Source organism: Thalia democratica, chromosome 1, assembly GCF_965202585.1.
Source record: "Thalia democratica chromosome 1, ktThaDemo2.hap1.1, whole genome shotgun sequence".
Taxonomy (NCBI): Eukaryota; Metazoa; Chordata; class Thaliacea; order Salpida; family Salpidae; genus Thalia; species Thalia democratica.
The window spans coordinates 59,613,754-59,632,209 of record NC_139165.1 but is presented as its reverse complement, the minus strand read 5'-3'; positions in this window follow the sequence as shown (position 1 = coordinate 59,632,209).

Genomic DNA, 18,456 nt, shown 5'->3' with positions numbered 1-18,456 from the left:
TTCCTAACCGATGGGTTTATTTAATTGTCTGTATGATATATTACATGAATATTAATACCAATAATCAAAATAATTCAAAAAGTGTACGTTAAAATGGGTTTAATACAAGTATTTTAATTAAAACATCCTTTTATAACGTCTATAGTAGTTTCATTATATTTAAAGTTAGATTACTAACCAAAGAATATTATTAACAAAGCTGTACAAAAAATTACAAGGATATTTGTCCTAAAATCGCAATAACTTCAATAACAACGATGAACAATGTTTTTTGCAAGTCTTTCGTCTTAAACAGCCGATTTTGAACTCAAAAGGAGTTTTAATACATTAAAACCAATATTTTTACCCGTAGACGTTTATTAAATTACCTTTACGAAATATTACAATATTATTATTACTAAAAATCTTAATAAATCAAATAATTTACAATAAACAATGTTTATTGCAAATATTTTATTTTAAATAGCTGTTTTCGAAGTCAAAAGGAGTTTTAATACGTTGAAAATAATATTCCCAACCTGAATAAGTTTATTTAATTCGCTGTATGATTTATTACAGGAACATTAATACCAAAAATCAAAATAACTGTAATAATGTACGATAAACAATGTTTATGCGAGTATTTAGTCTTAAACAGCCGATTTTTACGTTAAAAGGAGTGTTTTTAATTTAAAACTAATATTACTAACCGTGTAGGTTTATTTAATTAGCTGTATGTTATTTTACATGAATATTAATACCAAAAATCATAATAACTGTAATAATGTACAATAAACAATGTTTATTGCAAGTATTTTGTCTTAAACAGCCGTTTTTGACGTCAAAAGGAGTTTTAACACGTTGAAACTAATATTCCTAACCAAATAAGTTTATTTAGTTATCTGTATGATATATTACAAGAATATTAATAACAAATATTATAATAACTGTAATAATGTAAGATAAACAATGTTTATGCAAGTATTTCGTCTTAATCAGCCAATTTTGACGTTAAAAGAAGTTTCAATGCTTTAAAACTAGTATATTTAACCGAAGATATTTATTAAATTACCTGTACAAAATATTACAAGAATATTATAACCAAAATTTGAAATGACTCAAATAACGTACGATAAACAATGTTTATTGCAAGTATTTCGTCTTATACAGCCGATTGTGACGTCAAATTGAGTTTTAATACTTTAAAACGAATATTCCTAACCAAAAAGGTTTATTTTAATTAATTTTATGAAATATAACAGTATATTTTTACGAAAAATCATAATAAATCAAAAGATCTTCGATATACAATGTTTATTTCGAGTAATTCGTATTAAACAGCCTATTTTGACGTCAAAAGGAATTTTAGTACTTTAAATCTAATATATTTAACCGAAAACGTTTATTAAATTAGCTGTACGAAATATCACAAGAAACTTATAACCAAAATTTGAAATAACTTAAATAATGTACGATAAACAATGTTTATTGCAAGTATTTCGTCTTAAACAGCCGTTTTTGACGTAAAAAAAGTTCTAATACTTTAAAAATTATATTCCTAACCGAAGAGGCTTATTTTATTTAATTTTATAAAATATTACAATAATATTATTACCTCAAAGTGAAATAACTCAAATAATAAAAGATAAACAATGTTTATTGCAAGTATTTCGTCTTTAACAGCCGATTTAGACGTCAAAATAAGTTTTAATTCTAGTATTTTTAACCGAAGACATTTATTAATTTACCTGTACGACGTATGACAAGAATATTATAACTAAAAAACGAAATAACTCAAATAATGAACGAAAAACAATGCTTATTGCAAGTATTTCTTTTTAAACACTCGATTTTGACGTCAAAATGAGTTTTAAAACTTTAAAACTTATATTTTTACCGAAAAACGTTAATTAAATTACTTTTACGATATATTACAATAATATTATTACTAAATATCATAATAACTCAAATAATGAACGATAAACGATGTTTATTGCAAGTATTTCGTCTTAAAGAGCCGATTTTGAACTCAAAAGGAGTTTTAATACATTAGAACTAATATTTTTATCCGAAGACGTTTATTATATTACTTTTACGAAATGTTACAAGAATATTATTACCAAAAATCATAATAAATCTAATAATGTACGATAAACGATGTTTATTTCAAGTATTTTGTCTTAAACAGCCGTTTTTGACGTCAAAAGGAGTTTTAATCCGTTGAAACTAATATTCCTAACCAAATAAGTTTACTTAGTTATTTGTATGATATATTACAAGAATATTAATAACAAAAATTATAATAACTGTAATAATGTACGATAAACAATGTTTATGCAAGTATTTCGTCTTAATCAGCCAATTTTGACGTCAAAAAAAGTTTCAATGCTTTAAAACTAGTATATTTAACCGAAGATATTTATTAAATTACTTTTACGAAATATTACAAGAATATTATTACCAAAAATCGTAATAATTTAAATAATGTAAGATAAACAATGTTTATTGCAAGTATTTCGTTGTAAAAAGTAGATATTGACATCAAAAGGAGTTTTAATACTTTGAAACCAATATTTCAAACTGAATAAGTTTATTTAATTAGCTGTATGATATGTTATAAGAATATTAATACCAATAATCAAAATAATTCAATTAATGTACGTAAAAAAGGGTTTAATACAAGTATTTCGTTTGAAACAGCCTTTTATAACGTCTATAGAACTTTTAAAATGTTTAAAATTAGCTTACTAACCAAAGAAGTTTATAAACATAGCTTTACGAAAAATTACAAGAATATTATAACAAAAAATAGAAATAATTCAAATAAAATACGAAAAACAATGTTTACTGTAAGTATTTTGTCTTAAACAGCCGATTTTGACATCAAAAAGAGTTTTAATACTTTAAAACTAATATTCCTTACCGAATAGGTTTATTTAATTAGCTGTATGATATATTACATGAATATTAATACCAATAATCAAAATAATTCAAAAAGTGTACATTAAAATAGGTATAATACAAGTATTTTCGTTGAAACAGCCTTTTACAACGTCTAAGGTAGTTTCATAATTTTTAAAGTTAGATTACTAACGAAAGAAAATTAAATACATAGCTATACGATAAACTATAAGAATATTAGAACTTAAAATCGCAATAACTAAAATAATATACAATAAACTATGTTTATTGCAAGTATTTCGTCTTAAACAGCCGATTTTGACGTCAAAAGAAGTTTTGATAGTTTAAAACTAATATTTTACCCGAGTCGTGTATTAAATTACTTTTACAAAATATTACAAGAATATTATTACCAAAAATCGTAATAAATTAAATAATGTACGATAAACAATGTTTATTGCAAGTATTTCGTTGTAAAAAATAGATTTTGACATCAAAAGGAGTTTTAATAATTTGAAACCAATATTTCAAACTGAATAAGTTTATTTAATTAGCTGTATGATATATTGTAAGAATATTAATACCAATAATCAAAATAATTCAAATAATGTACGTAAAAAAGGGTTTAATACAAGTATTTCGTTTGAAACAGCCTTTAATGACGTCTATAGAACTTTTAATATGTTTAAAATTAGCTTACTAACCAAAGAAGTTTATAAACATAGCTTTACGAAAAATTACAAGAATATTATAACGAAAAATAGAAATAATTCAAATAAAGTACGAAAAACAATGTTTACTGTAAGTATTTCGTCTTAAACAGCCGATTTTGACATCAAAAAGAGTTTTAATACTTTAAAACTAATAATCCTTACCGAATAAGTTTATTTAATTAGCTGTATGATATATTACAAGAATATTATTACAAAAAATCATAATAAATCAAATAATGTACGATATAGAATGTTTATTGCAAGTATTTCGTCTTAAACAGCCGATTTTGACGTCAAAAAGAGTTTTAATACTTTAAAACAAATATTCCTAATCGAACTGGTTTATATTAGTGGCTGAATGAAATATTACATAAATATTATAACCAAAAGTCGAAATAAATTAAATAATATACAATAAACTATGTTTATTGAAGTATTTCGTGTTAAACAGCCGATTTCGAATTCAAAAGAAGTTTTAACACGTTAAAACTAATATTTTTATTCAAAGACGTTTATTAAATTCTCTTACGAAATATTACAAGAATGTTATTACCGCAAATTATAATAAATCAAATAATGTACGATAAACAATGTTTATTTCAAGTATTTTGTATTAAACAGCCGATTTTGACGTCAAAACAAGTTTTAATACTTTGAAACTAAAATTCCTAACAGAATAAGTTTATTTAATATGCAGTATGTTATACTACAAGATTATTAATACCAAAAATCACAATAACTCTAATAATGTAGGATAAACAATGTTTATGCTAAACAATAATTATGCAAGTCTAAAACAGCCCATATTGACGTAAAAAGAAGTTTTAATACTTTAAACTAGCATTTTTTACCGAAGATACCTGTACAAAAGGTTCATTATATTTAAAGTTAGATTACTAACCAAAGAATATTATTCACATAGCTGTACGAAAAACTACAAGAATATTAGAACTTAAAATCGCAATAACTAAAATAATATACAATAAACTATGTTTATTGCAAGTATTTCGTCTTAATTGCGGTATGATATATTACATGAATTTTAATACCAATAATCAAAATAATTAAAAGAGTGTACCTTAAAAAGAGTTTAATACAAGTATTTTGGTTGAAACAGCCTTTTATAATGTCTATAGTAGTTTCAATATGTTTAAAATTAGATTACTAACCAAAGAAGTTTATTAACATAGCTGTACGAAAAATTACAAGAATATTATAACCTAAAATCGCAATAACTCAAATAATATACGATAAACAACGATTATTGCAATTATTTCTTCTTAAATAGCCGATTTTGACGTCAAAAGGAGTTTTAATACTTTACAACAATTATTCTCAATTGAAGAGGTTATTTAATTAGCTGTATGATATATTGCAAAAATATTAATACCAATAATCAAAAAAATCGAATAGTGTACGTTAAAAAGGGTTTAATGCAAGTATTTTGTTTGAAAAAGCCTTTTTTAACGTCTATAGCATTTTTAATATATTTGAAATTAGATTACTAACCAAAAAGTTTATAATTAAATCTGTATGAAAAATTACATGAATATTATAGCCTAAATTAGTCAAATAATATATGATAAACAATGTTTATTGCAAGTATTTTGTCTAAAACAGCCGATTTTGACGTCAAAAATAGTTTTAATACTTTAAAACTAATATTCCTAACCGAAGAGGTTTATATTAGTGGCTATATAAAATATTACATATACATTATAACCAAAAATCGAAATAATTTAAATAATATACAATGAACAATGTTTATTCAAATTTTTTCGTCTTAAACAGCCAATTTTGAACTCAAAAGGAGTTTTAATATATTAAAACTAATATTTTTACCCGAAGACGTTTTTTAAATTCCCTTAACAAAATATTACAAGAATATTATTACCAAAAATCTTTATAAATCAAATAATGTACGAGAAACAATGTTTATTGCTAGTATTTTGTCTTAAACAGTCATTTTTGACGTCAAAAGGAGTTTTAACACGTTAAAACTAATATTCCTGACCGAATAAGTTTAATTAATTCGCTCTATGATATATTACAAGAATAATAATACCTAAAATCGCAATAACTCAAATAATACACGATAAACTATGTTTTTTACAAGTATTTCGTCTTAAACAGCTGATTTTGAACTCAAAAGGGGTAATAATACATTAAAACTGAAATTTTTATCCGAAGACGTTTATTAAATTACCTTTACGATATATTACAAAAATATTATAACCAAAAATCATAATAAATCTAATAATGTACGAGAAACAATGTTTATTACAATTATTTTGTCTTAATCAGACGTTTTTGACGTCAAAAGGAGTTTTAATACATTGAAACTAATATTCACAACCGAACAAGTTTATTTAATTTAAAGTTGGATTACTAACCAAAGAAGTTTTTTAAACAAAGCTGTACGAAAAATACAAGAATATTATAACCAAAATTCGAAATAACTCAAATAATGTACGATAGACAATGTTTTCTGCAAATATTTAGTCTTAAACAGCCGATTTTGACGTCAAAAGGAGTTTTAATACTTTAAAACTTATAATCCTAACCGAATAAGTTCATTTAATTAGCTGTAAGACATAATATAAGAAAATTAATACCAATATTCAATATAATTCAAATAGTGTACGTTAAAGAGTTTAATACAAGTATTTTGTTTAAAACAGCCTTTTATAACGTCTTTAGTACTTTTAATATGTTTAAAGTTTTGATTACTAACCAAAGAAGTATATAAACATAGCTGTACGAAAAAGTACAGGTATATAATAACTAAAAATCGAAATAACTCAAATAATGTACAATAAATTATGTTTACCGCAAGTATTTCGTCTTAAACAGCCGAATTTGACGTCAAAAGGAGTTTTAATACTTTAAAACTAATATTATTTACCAGATAAGTTTATTTGATTTAATTAATTGAAATGTTACTAAAATATTATTACCAAAAATCATAATAAATCAAATAATGTACGAAAAACAATGTTTATTCAAATTATTTCTTATTAAACAGCCTTTTTTGACGTCAAAAGGAGTTTTAGTACTTTAAAAATAATATATTTAACCAAAAACGTTTATTAACATAGCTGTACGAAATATCACGAGAATATTATAACCAAAAATCATAATAAATCAAAAAATGTACCATATACAATGTTTATTGCAAGTATTTCGTCTAAAACAGCCGCTTTTGAAGTCAAAAAGAATTTTAATACTTTAAAACTAATATTCCTAACTGAAGAGATTTATTTTATTTTATTTTATATAATATTACAATAATATTAATACCAAAAATCGAAATATCTCAAATAATGATATATAAACAATATTTATTGAAAGTTTTTTGTCTTAAACGGCCGATTTAGACGTCAAAGGGAGTTTTAATATTCGATAACTAATATTTTCAACCTAAGAAATTTATTAAAACACCTTTAAATAAAATACGAGAATATTATAACCGAAAATTGAAATAACTCAAATAATGTACGATAAACATTGTTTATTGCAAATATTTCGTCTCAATCAGCCGATTTTGAACTCAAAAGGAATTTTAATACATTAAAACTAATATTTTTACCAGAAAAAGTTTACAAAATTACCTTTACGAAAAATTACAAGAATATTATAATCAAAAATCGAAATAACTCAAATAATGTATAATAAACAATGTTTACTGCAAGTATTTCGTATTAAACACCCTATTTTGTCGTCAAAAAGAGTTTTAATACTTTAAAACTAATATTCCTAACCGTAGGAATTATTTTAATAAATATATGAAAAATTACCATAATATTATAACCAAAATTCGAAATAACTCAAATAATGTACCATAAACAATGTTTTATGCAAGTATTTCGTATTAAACAGCCTATTTTGACGTCAGAAAGAGTTTTAGTACTTTAAAACTAATATATTTAACCGAAATCGTTTATTAAATTAGCTTTACGAAATATCACAACGTTTATTGCAAGTATTTCGTTTTAAACAGCCGTTTTAGACGTCAAAAAGAGTTTTAATACTTTAAAACTAATATTCCTAACCGAAGGAATTATTTTTTTTTTTTTATGAAATATTACAATAATATTATAACCAAAAATCGAAATAACTTAAATAATAAAAGATAAACAATGTAAAGTGCGAGTATTTCGTCTAAAACAACCGATTTAGACGTCAAAAGGAGTTTTAATACTAGTATTTTTAACCGAAGACATTTATTAAATTACATGTACTAAGTATGACAAGAATATTATAACCAAAAATCGAAATAACTCAAATATTAAACGAAAAACGATGCTTATTGCAAGTATTTCTTCTTAAACAGCCAATTTTGACGTCAAAAGAGTTTTTATACTTTAGAACTAGTATTTTTAACCAAAGATATTTATTAAATTACCTGTACATACTATTCATAGAATATTATAACCAAAATTCGAAATAACTCAAATAATGTACAATAAACAATGTTTACTGGGACTATTTCGTCTTAAACAGCCGATTTGTCGTCAAACGGAGTTTTAATACTTTAAACTAATATTCTTAACCGAATAGGTTTATTTTAATTAATTTTATGAAACATTACCATAATATTATAACCAAAAATCAAAATAACTCTAATTATGTACGATAAACAATGTTTTCTGCAAGTATTTCGTATTAAACAGCCTTTTTTGACGTCAGAAGGAGTTTTAGTACTTTAAAACTAATATATTTAACCGAAAGCGTTTATTAAATTAGCTGAATGATGTATTATAAGAATATTGTTACTAATAATCTAAATAATTCAAATAGTGTACGTTAAAAAGGGTTTATAACAAGTATTTTGGTTGAAACAGCCTTTTAATTACGTCTATAATAGTTTCAATATGTTTAAAGTTAAATTAATAACCAAAGAAGTTTATAAACAAAACTGTACAAAAAATAACAAGAATATTATAACAAAAAATCGAAATAACTTAAATAATGTCCGATAAACAATGTTTATTGCAAGTATTTCGTCTTAAACAGCCGTTTTTAACGTTAAAAAAAGTTTTAATACTTTAAAACTTATATTCCTAACCGAATAGGTTCATTAAATTAGTTTTAAGATATATTATAAAAATATTAATATCTTTAATCGTAATAATTCAAATAATGTACGTTAAAAAGGGTTTAATACAAGTATTTTGTTTGAAACAGGTTTTTATAACGTCTATAGTACTTTAAATATGTTTAAAGTTAGATTACTAACAAAAGAAGTTTAAAAACAAAGTTGTACGAAAAATTACAAGAATATAATAATCAAAAATTAAATCGAAATAACTCAAAAAATTTACAATAAACAATGTGTAATGCAAATATTTCGTTATTAACAGCCGATTTAGACGTCAAGAGGAGTTTTAATACTTTAAAACTAATATTTTTTACCGAAGTAGTTTAATGAATTACTTTTACGAAATATTCCAATAATATTAATACCGAAAATGAAAGAACACAAATAATGTACGATACACAATGTTTATTGCAAGTATTTCGTCTTAAACAGCCGATAATAAACTCAAAAAAAGTTTTTATACTTTAAAACTAATATTTTTACCCGAAGACGTTTATTAAATTGCCTTTACGAAAAATTACATGAATATTATTACCAAAAATCATAATAACTCAAATAATGTACGATAATTAATGTTTATTACAAGTATTTCGTCTTAAACAGCCGTTTTTGACGTCAAATGGAGTTTTAATACTTTAAAACTAATATTCATAACCGAATAGGTTTTTTTAAATATCTGTATGAAATATTACAAAAATATGATTACCAAAAATTAGAATAACTTCAATAATGTACAATAAACAATGTTTATTGCAAGTATTTCGTCTATAACAGCCGATTTAGATGTCAAAATGAGTTTTCATACTTTAAAACTAATACTTTTAACCGAAGTCGTTTATTAAATAACTTTTACGAAATATTACAAGAATATTATTTCAAAAATTTGAAATAACTCAAATAATGTATGATAAACAATGTTTATTGCAAGTATTTCGTCTTAAACAGCCGTTTTTGACGTAAAAAAAGTTCTAATACTTTAAAACTTATAATCCTAACCGAAGAGGTTTATTTTATTTTATTTTATAAAATATTACAATAATATTTCTACCTCAAAGTGACATAACTCAAATAATAAAAGATAAACAATGTTTATTGCAAGTATTTCGTTTTTAACAGCCGATTTAGACGTCAAAATAAGTTTTAATTCTAGTATTTTTAACCGAAGACATTTATTAAATTACCTGTACGACGTATGACAAGAATATTATAACTAAAAAACGAAATAACTAAAATAATGAACGAAAAACAATGCTTATGGCAAGTATTTCTTCTTAAACAGCCAATTTTAACGTCAAAAGGAGTTTTAAAACTTTAAAACTAATATTTTTACCCAAAGACGTTATTTAAATTAATTTTACGATATATTACAATAATATTATTACTAAAAATCATAATAACTCAAATATGGAACGATAAACGATGTTTATTGCAAGTATTTCGTCTCAAACAGCCGATTTTGAACTCAAAAGGAGTTTTAATACATTAGAACTAATATTTTTATCCGAAGACGTTTATTATATTACCTTTACGAAATGTTACAAGAATATTATTACCAAAAATCATAATAAATCTAATAATGTACGATAAACGATGTTTATTGCAAGTATTTTGTCTTAAACAGCCGTTTTTGACGTCAAAAGGAGTTTTAATACGTTGAAACTAATATTCCTAACCAAATAAGTTTATTTAGTTATCTGTATGATATATTACAAGAATATTAATAACAAAAATTATAATAACTATAATAATGTACGATAAACAATGTATATGCAAGTATTTCGTCTTAATCAGCCGATTTTGACGTCAAAAGAAGTTTCAATGCTTTAAAACTAGTATATTTAACCGAAGATATTTATTAAATTACCTGTACAAAATATTACGAGAATATTATAACTAAGTTCGAAATAACTCTAATAATGTACGATAAACGATGTTTATTGCAAGTATTTTGTCTTAAACAGCAGATTTTAACTTTAAACGGAGTTTTAATACTCTAAAACTAATATTCTTAAACGAATAGGTTTATTCAATTAGCTGTATGATATATTAACAGAATAATAATGCTATTAATCAAAATGATTCGAATAAGGTACGTTAAAAAGGGTTTAATACAAGTATTTTGTATGAAACAGCCTTTTATGACTTCTATAGTACTTTTAATATGTTTAAAGTTAGATTACTAACCAAAGAAGTTTATAAACATAGCTTTACGAAAAATTACAAGAATATTATAAAAAAAAAACGAAATAACCCATATAAAGTACGATAAACAATGTTTACTGCAAGTATTTTGTCTTTAACAGCTGATTTTGACGTCAAAAAGAGTTTTAATACTTAAAACTAAAATTCCTAACCGATGGGTTTATTTAATTATCTGTATGATATATTACATGAATATTAATACCAATAATCAAAATAATTCAAAAAGTGTACGTTAAAATGGGTTTAATACAAGTATTTTGATTGAAACAGCCTTTTATAACGTCTATAGTAGTTTCATTATATTTAAAGTTAGATTACTAACCAAAGAATATTATTTACATAGCTATACGAAAAACTACAAGAATATTAGAACTTAAAATCGCAATAACTAAAATAATATACAATAAACTATGTTTATTGCAAGTATTTCGTCTTAAACAGCCGATTTTGACGTCAAAAATAGTTTTAATACTTTAAAACTAATATTCCTAACCGAAGAGGTTTATATTAGTGGCTATATAAAATATTACATATACATTATAACCAAAAATCGAAATAACTTAAATAATATACAATGAACAATGTTTATTCAAAGTTTTTCGTCTTAAACAGCCAATTTTGAACTCAAAAGGAGTTTTAATATATTAAAACTAATATTTTTACCCGAAGACGTTTTTTAAATTCCCTTAACAAAATATTACAAGAATATTATTACCAAAAATCTTTATAAATCAAATAATGTACGAGAAACAATGTTTATTGCTAGTATTTTGTCTTAAAAAGTCATTTTTGACGTCAAAAGGAGTTTTAACACGTTAAAACTAATATTCCTGACCGAATAAGTTTAATTAATTCGCTCTATGATATATTACAAGAATAATAATACCTAAAATCGCAATAACTCAAATAATACACGATAAACTATGTTTTTTACAAGTATTTCGTCTTAAACAGCTGATTTTGAACTCAAAAGGGGTAATAATACATTAAAACTGAAATTTTTATCCGAAGACGTTTATTAAATTACCTTTACGATATATTACAAAAATATTATAACCAAAAATCATAATAAATCTAATAATGTACGAGAAACAATGTTTATTACAATTATTTTGTCTTAATCAGACGTTTTTGACGTCAAAAGGAGTTTTAATACATTGAAACTAATATTCACAACCGAACAAGTTTATTTAATTTAAAGTTGGATTACTAACCAAAGAAGTTTTTTAAACAAAGCTGTACGAAAAATACAAGAATATTATAACCAAAATTCGAAATAACTCAAATAATGTACGATAGACAATGTTTTCTGCAAATATTTAGTCTTAAACAGCCGATTTTGACGTCAAAAGGAGTTTTAATACTTTAAAACTTATAATCCTAACCGAATAAGTTCATTTAATTAGCTGTAAGACATAATATAAGAAAATTAATACCAATATTCAATATAATTCAAATAGTGTACGTTAAAGAGTTTAATACAAGTATTTTGTTTAAAACAGCCTTTTATAACGTCTTTAGTACTTTTAATATGTTTAAAGTTTTGATTACTAACCAAAGAAGTATATAAACATAGCTGTACGAAAAAGTACAGGTATATAATAACTAAAAATCGAAATAACTCAAATAATGTACAATAAATTATGTTTACCGCAAGTATTTCGTCTTAAACAGCCGAATTTGACGTCAAAAGGAGTTTTAATACTTTAAAACTAATATTATTTACCAGATAAGTTTATTTGATTTAATTAATTGAAATATTACTAAAATATTATTACCAAAAATCATAATAAATCAAATAATGTACGAAAAACAATGTTTATTCAAATTATTTCTTATTAAACAGCCTTTTTTGACGTCAAAAGGAGTTTTAGTACTTTAAAAATAATATATTTAACCAAAAACGTTTATTAACATAGCTGTACGAAATATCACGAGAATATTATAACCAAAAATCATAATAAATCAAAAAATGTACCATATACAATGTTTATTGCAAGTATTTCGTCTAAAACAGCCGCTTTTGAAGTCAAAAAGAATTTTAATACTTTAAAACTAATATTCCTAACTGAAGAGATTTATTTTATTTTATTTTATATAATATTACAATAATATTAATACCAAAAATCGAAATATCTCAAATAATGATATATAAACAATATTTATTGAAAGTTTTTTGTCTTAAACGGCCGATTTAGACGTCAAAGGGAGTTTTAATATTCGATAACTAATATTTTCAACCTAAGAAATTTATTAAAACACCTTTAAATAAAATACGAGAATATTATAACCGAAAATTGAAATAACTCAAATAATGTACGATAAACATTGTTTATTGCAAATATTTCGTCTCAATCAGCCGATTTTGAACTCAAAAGGAATTTTAATACATTAAAACTAATATTTTTACCAGAAAAAGTTTACAAAATTACCTTTACGAAAAATTACAAGAATATTATAATCAAAAATCGAAATAACTCAAATAATGTATAATAAACAATGTTTACTGCAAGTATTTCGTATTAAACACCCTATTTTGTCGTCAAAAAGAGTTTTAATACTTTAAAACTAATATTCCTAACCGTAGGAATTATTTTAATAAATATATGAAAAATTACCATAATATTATAACCAAAATTCGAAATAACTCAAATAATGTACCATAAACAATGTTTTATGCAAGTATTTCGTATTAAACAGCCTATTTTGACGTCAGAAAGAGTTTTAGTACTTTAAAACTAATATATTTAACCGAAATCGTTTATTAAATTAGCTTTACGAAATATCACAACGTTTATTGCAAGTATTTCGTTTTAAACAGCCGTTTTAGACGTCAAAAAGAGTTTTAATACTTTAAAACTAATATTACTAACCGAAGGAATTATTTTTTTTTTTTTATGAAATATTACAATAATATTATAACCAAAAATCGAAATAACTTAAATAATAAAAGATAAACAATGTAAAGTGCGAGTATTTCGTCTAAAACAACCGATTTAGACGTCAAAAGGAGTTTTAATACTAGTATTTTTAACCGAAGACATTTATTAAATTACATGTACTAAGTATGACAAGAATATTATAACCAAAAATCGAAATAACTCAAATATTAAACGAAAAACGATGCTTATTGCAAGTATTTCTTCTTAAACAGCCAATTTTGACGTCAAAAGAGTTTTTATACTTTAGAACTAGTATTTTTAACCAAAGATATTTATTAAATTACCTGTACATACTATTCATAGAATATTATAACCAAAATTCGAAATAACTCAAATAATGTACAATAAACAATGTTTACTGGGACTATTTCGTCTTAAACAGCCGATTTGTCGTCAAACGGAGTTTTAATACTTTAAACTAATATTCTTAACCGAATAGGTTTATTTTAATTAATTTTATGAAACATTACCATAATATTATAACCAAAAATCAAAATAACTCTAATTATGTACGATACACAATGTTTTCTGCAAGTATTAAGTATTAAACAGCCTTTTTTGACGTCAGAAGGAGTTTTAGTACTTTAAAACTAATATATTTAACCGAAAGCGTTTATTAAATTAGCTGAATGATATATTATAAGATTATTGTTACTAATAATCTAAATAATTCAAATAGTGTACGTTAAAAAGGGTTTATAACAAGTATTTTGGTTGAAACAGCCTTTTATAACGTCTATAATAGTTTCAATATGTTTAAAGTTAAATTAATAACCAAAGAAGTTTATAAACAAAACTGTACAAAAAATAACAAGAATATTATAACAAAAAATCGAAATAACTTAAATAATGTCCGATAAACAATGTTTATTGCAAGTATTTCGTCTTAAACAGCCGTTTTTAACGTTAAAAAAAGTTTTAATACTTTAAAACTTATATTCCTAACCGAATAGGTTCATTAAATTAGTTTTAAGATATATTATAAAAATATTAATATCTTTAATCGTAATAATTCAAATAATGTACGTTAAAAAGGGTTTAATACAAGTATTTTGTTTGAAACAGGTTTTTATAACGTCTATAGTACTTTAAATATGTTTAAAGTTAGATTACTAACAAAAGAAGTTTAAAAACAAAGTTGTACGAAAAATTACAAGAATATAATAATCAAAAATTAAATCGAAATAACTCAAAAAATTTACAATAAACAATGTGTAATGCAAATATTTCGTTATTAACAGCCGATTTAGACGTCAAGAGGAGTTTTAATACTTTAAAACTAATATTTTTTACCAAAGTAGTTTAATGAATTACTTTTACGAAATATTCCAATAATATTAATACCGAAAATGAAAGAACACAAATAATGTACGATACACAATGTTTATTGCAAGTATTTCGTCTTAAACAGCCGATAATAAACTCAAAAAAAGTTTTTATACTTTAAAACTAATATTTTTACCCGAAGACGTTTATTAAATTGCCTTTACGAAAAATTACATGAATATTATTACCAAAAATCATAATAACTCAAATAATGTACGATAATTAATGTTTATTACAAGTATTTCGTCTTAAACAGCCGTTTTTGACGTCAAATGGAGTTTTAATACTTTAAAACTAATATTCATAACCGAATAGGTTTTTTTAAATATCTGTATGAAATATTACAAAAATATGATTACCAAAAATTAGAATAACTTCAATAATGTACAATAAACAATGTTTATTGCAAGTATTTCGTCTATAACAGCCGATTTAGATGTCAAAATGAGTTTTCATACTTTAAAACTAATACTTTTAACCGAAGTCGTTTATTAAATTACTTTTACGAAATATTACAAGAATATTATTTCAAAAATTTGAAATAACTCAAATAATGTATGATAAACAATGTTTATTGCAAGTATTTCGTCTTAAACAGCCGTTTTTGACGTAAAAAAAGTTCTAATACTTTAAAACTTATAATCCTAACCGAAGAGGTTTATTTTATTTTATTTTATAAAATATTACAATAATATTTCTACCTCAAAGTGACATAACTCAAATAATAAAAGATAAACAATGTTTATTGCAAGTATTTCGTTTTTAACAGCCGATTTAGACGTCAAAATAAGTTTTAATTCTAGTATTTTTAACCGAAGACATTTATTAAATTACCTGTACGACGTATGACAAGAATATTATAACTAAAAAACGAAATAACTAAAATAATGAACGAAAAACAATGCTTATGGCAAGTATTTCTTCTTAAACAGCCAATTTTAACGTCAAAAGGAGTTTTAAAACTTTAAAACTAATATTTTTACCCAAAGACGTTATTTAAATTAATTTTACGATATATTACAATAATATTATTACTAAAAATCATAATAACTCAAATATGGAACGATAAACGATGTTTATTGCAAGTATTTCGTCTCAAACAGCCGATTTTGAACTCAAAAGGAGTTTTAATACATTAGAACTAATATTTTTATCCGAAGACGTTTATTATATTACCTTTACGAAATGTTACAAGAATATTATTACCAAAAATCATAATAAATCTAATAATGTACGATAAACGATGTTTATTGCAAGTATTTTGTCTTAAACAGCCGTTTTTGACGTCAAAAGGAGTTTTATTACGTTGAAACTAATATTCCTAACCAAATAAGTTTATTTAGTTATCTGTATGATATATTACAAGAATATTAATAACAAAAATTATAATAACTATAATAATGTACGATAAACAATGTATATGCAAGTATTTCGTCTTAATCAGCCGATTTTGACGTCAAAAGAAGTTTCAATGCTTTAAAACTAGTATATTTAACCGAAATATTTATTAAATTACCTGTACAAAATATTACGAGAATATTATAACTAAGTTCGAAATAACTCTAATAATGTACGATAAACGATGTTTATTGCAAGTATTTTGTCTTAAACAGCAGATTTTAACTTCAAACGGAGTTTTAATACTCTAAAACTAATATTCTTAAACGAATAGGTTTATTCAATTAGCTGTATGATATATTAACAGAATAATAATGCTATTAATCAAAATGATTCGAATAAGGTACGTTAAAAAGGGTTTAATACAAGTATTTTGTATGAAACAGCCTTTTATGACTTCTATAGTACTTTTAATATGTTTAAAGTTAGATTACTAACCAAAGAAGTTTATAAACATAGCTTTACGAAAAATTACAAGAATATTATAAAAAAAAAACGAAATAACCCATATAAAGTACGATAAACAATGTTTACTGCAAGTATTTTGTCTTTAACAGCTGATTTTGACGTCAAAAAGAGTTTTAATACTTAAAACTAATATTCCTAACCGATGGGTTTATTTAATTATCTGTATGATATATTACATGAATATTAATACCAATAATCAAAATAATTCAAAAAGTGTACGTTAAAATGGGTTTAATACAAGTATTTTGATTGAAACAGCCTTTTATAACGTCTATAGTAGTTTCATTATATTTAAAGTTAGATTACTAACCAAAGAATATTATTTACATAGCTATACGAAAAACTACAAGAATATTAGAACTTAAAATCGCAATAACTAAAATAATATACAATAAACTATGTTTATTGCAAGTATTTCGTCTTAAACAGCCGATTTTGACGTCAAAAATAGTTTTAATACTTTAAAACTAATATTCCTAACCGAAGAGGTTTATATTAGTGGCTATATAAAATATTACATATACATTATAACCAAAAATCGAAATAACTTAAATAATATACAATGAACAATGTTTATTCAAAGTTTTTCGTCTTAAACAGCCAATTTTGAACTCAAAAGGAGTTTTAATATATTAAAACTAATATTTTTACCCGAAGACGTTTTTTAAATTCCCTAAACAAAATATTACAAGAATATTATTATCAAAAATCTTTATAAATCAAATAATGTACGAGAAACAATGTTTATTGCTAGTATTTTGTCTTAAACAGTCATTTTTGACGTCAAAAGGAGTTTTAACACGTTAAAACTAATATTCCTGACCGAATAAGTTTAATTAATTCGCTCTATGATATATTACAAGAATAATAATACCTAAAATCGCAATAACTCAAATAATACACGATAAACTATGTTTTTTACAAGTATTTCGTCTTAAACAGCTGATTTTGAACTCAAAAGGGGTAATAATACATTAAAACTGAAATTTTTATCCGAAGACGTTTATTAAATTACCTTTACGATATATTACAAAAATATTATAACCAAAAATCATAATAAATCTAATAATGTACGAGAAACAATGTTTATTACAATTATTTTGTCTTAATCAGACGTTTTTGACGTCAAAAGGAGTTTTAATACATTGAAACTAATATTCACAACCGAACAAGTTTATTTAATTTAAAGTTGGATTACTAACCAAAGAAGTTTTTTAAACAAAGCTGTACGAAAAATACAAGAATATTATAACCAAAATTCGAAATAACTCAAATAATGTACGATAGACAATGTTTTCTGCAAATATTTAGTCTTAAACAGCCGATTTTGACGTCAAAAGGAGTTTTAATGCTTTAAAACTTATAATCCTAACCGAATAAGTTCATTTAATTAGCTGTAAGACATAATATAAGAAAATTAATACCA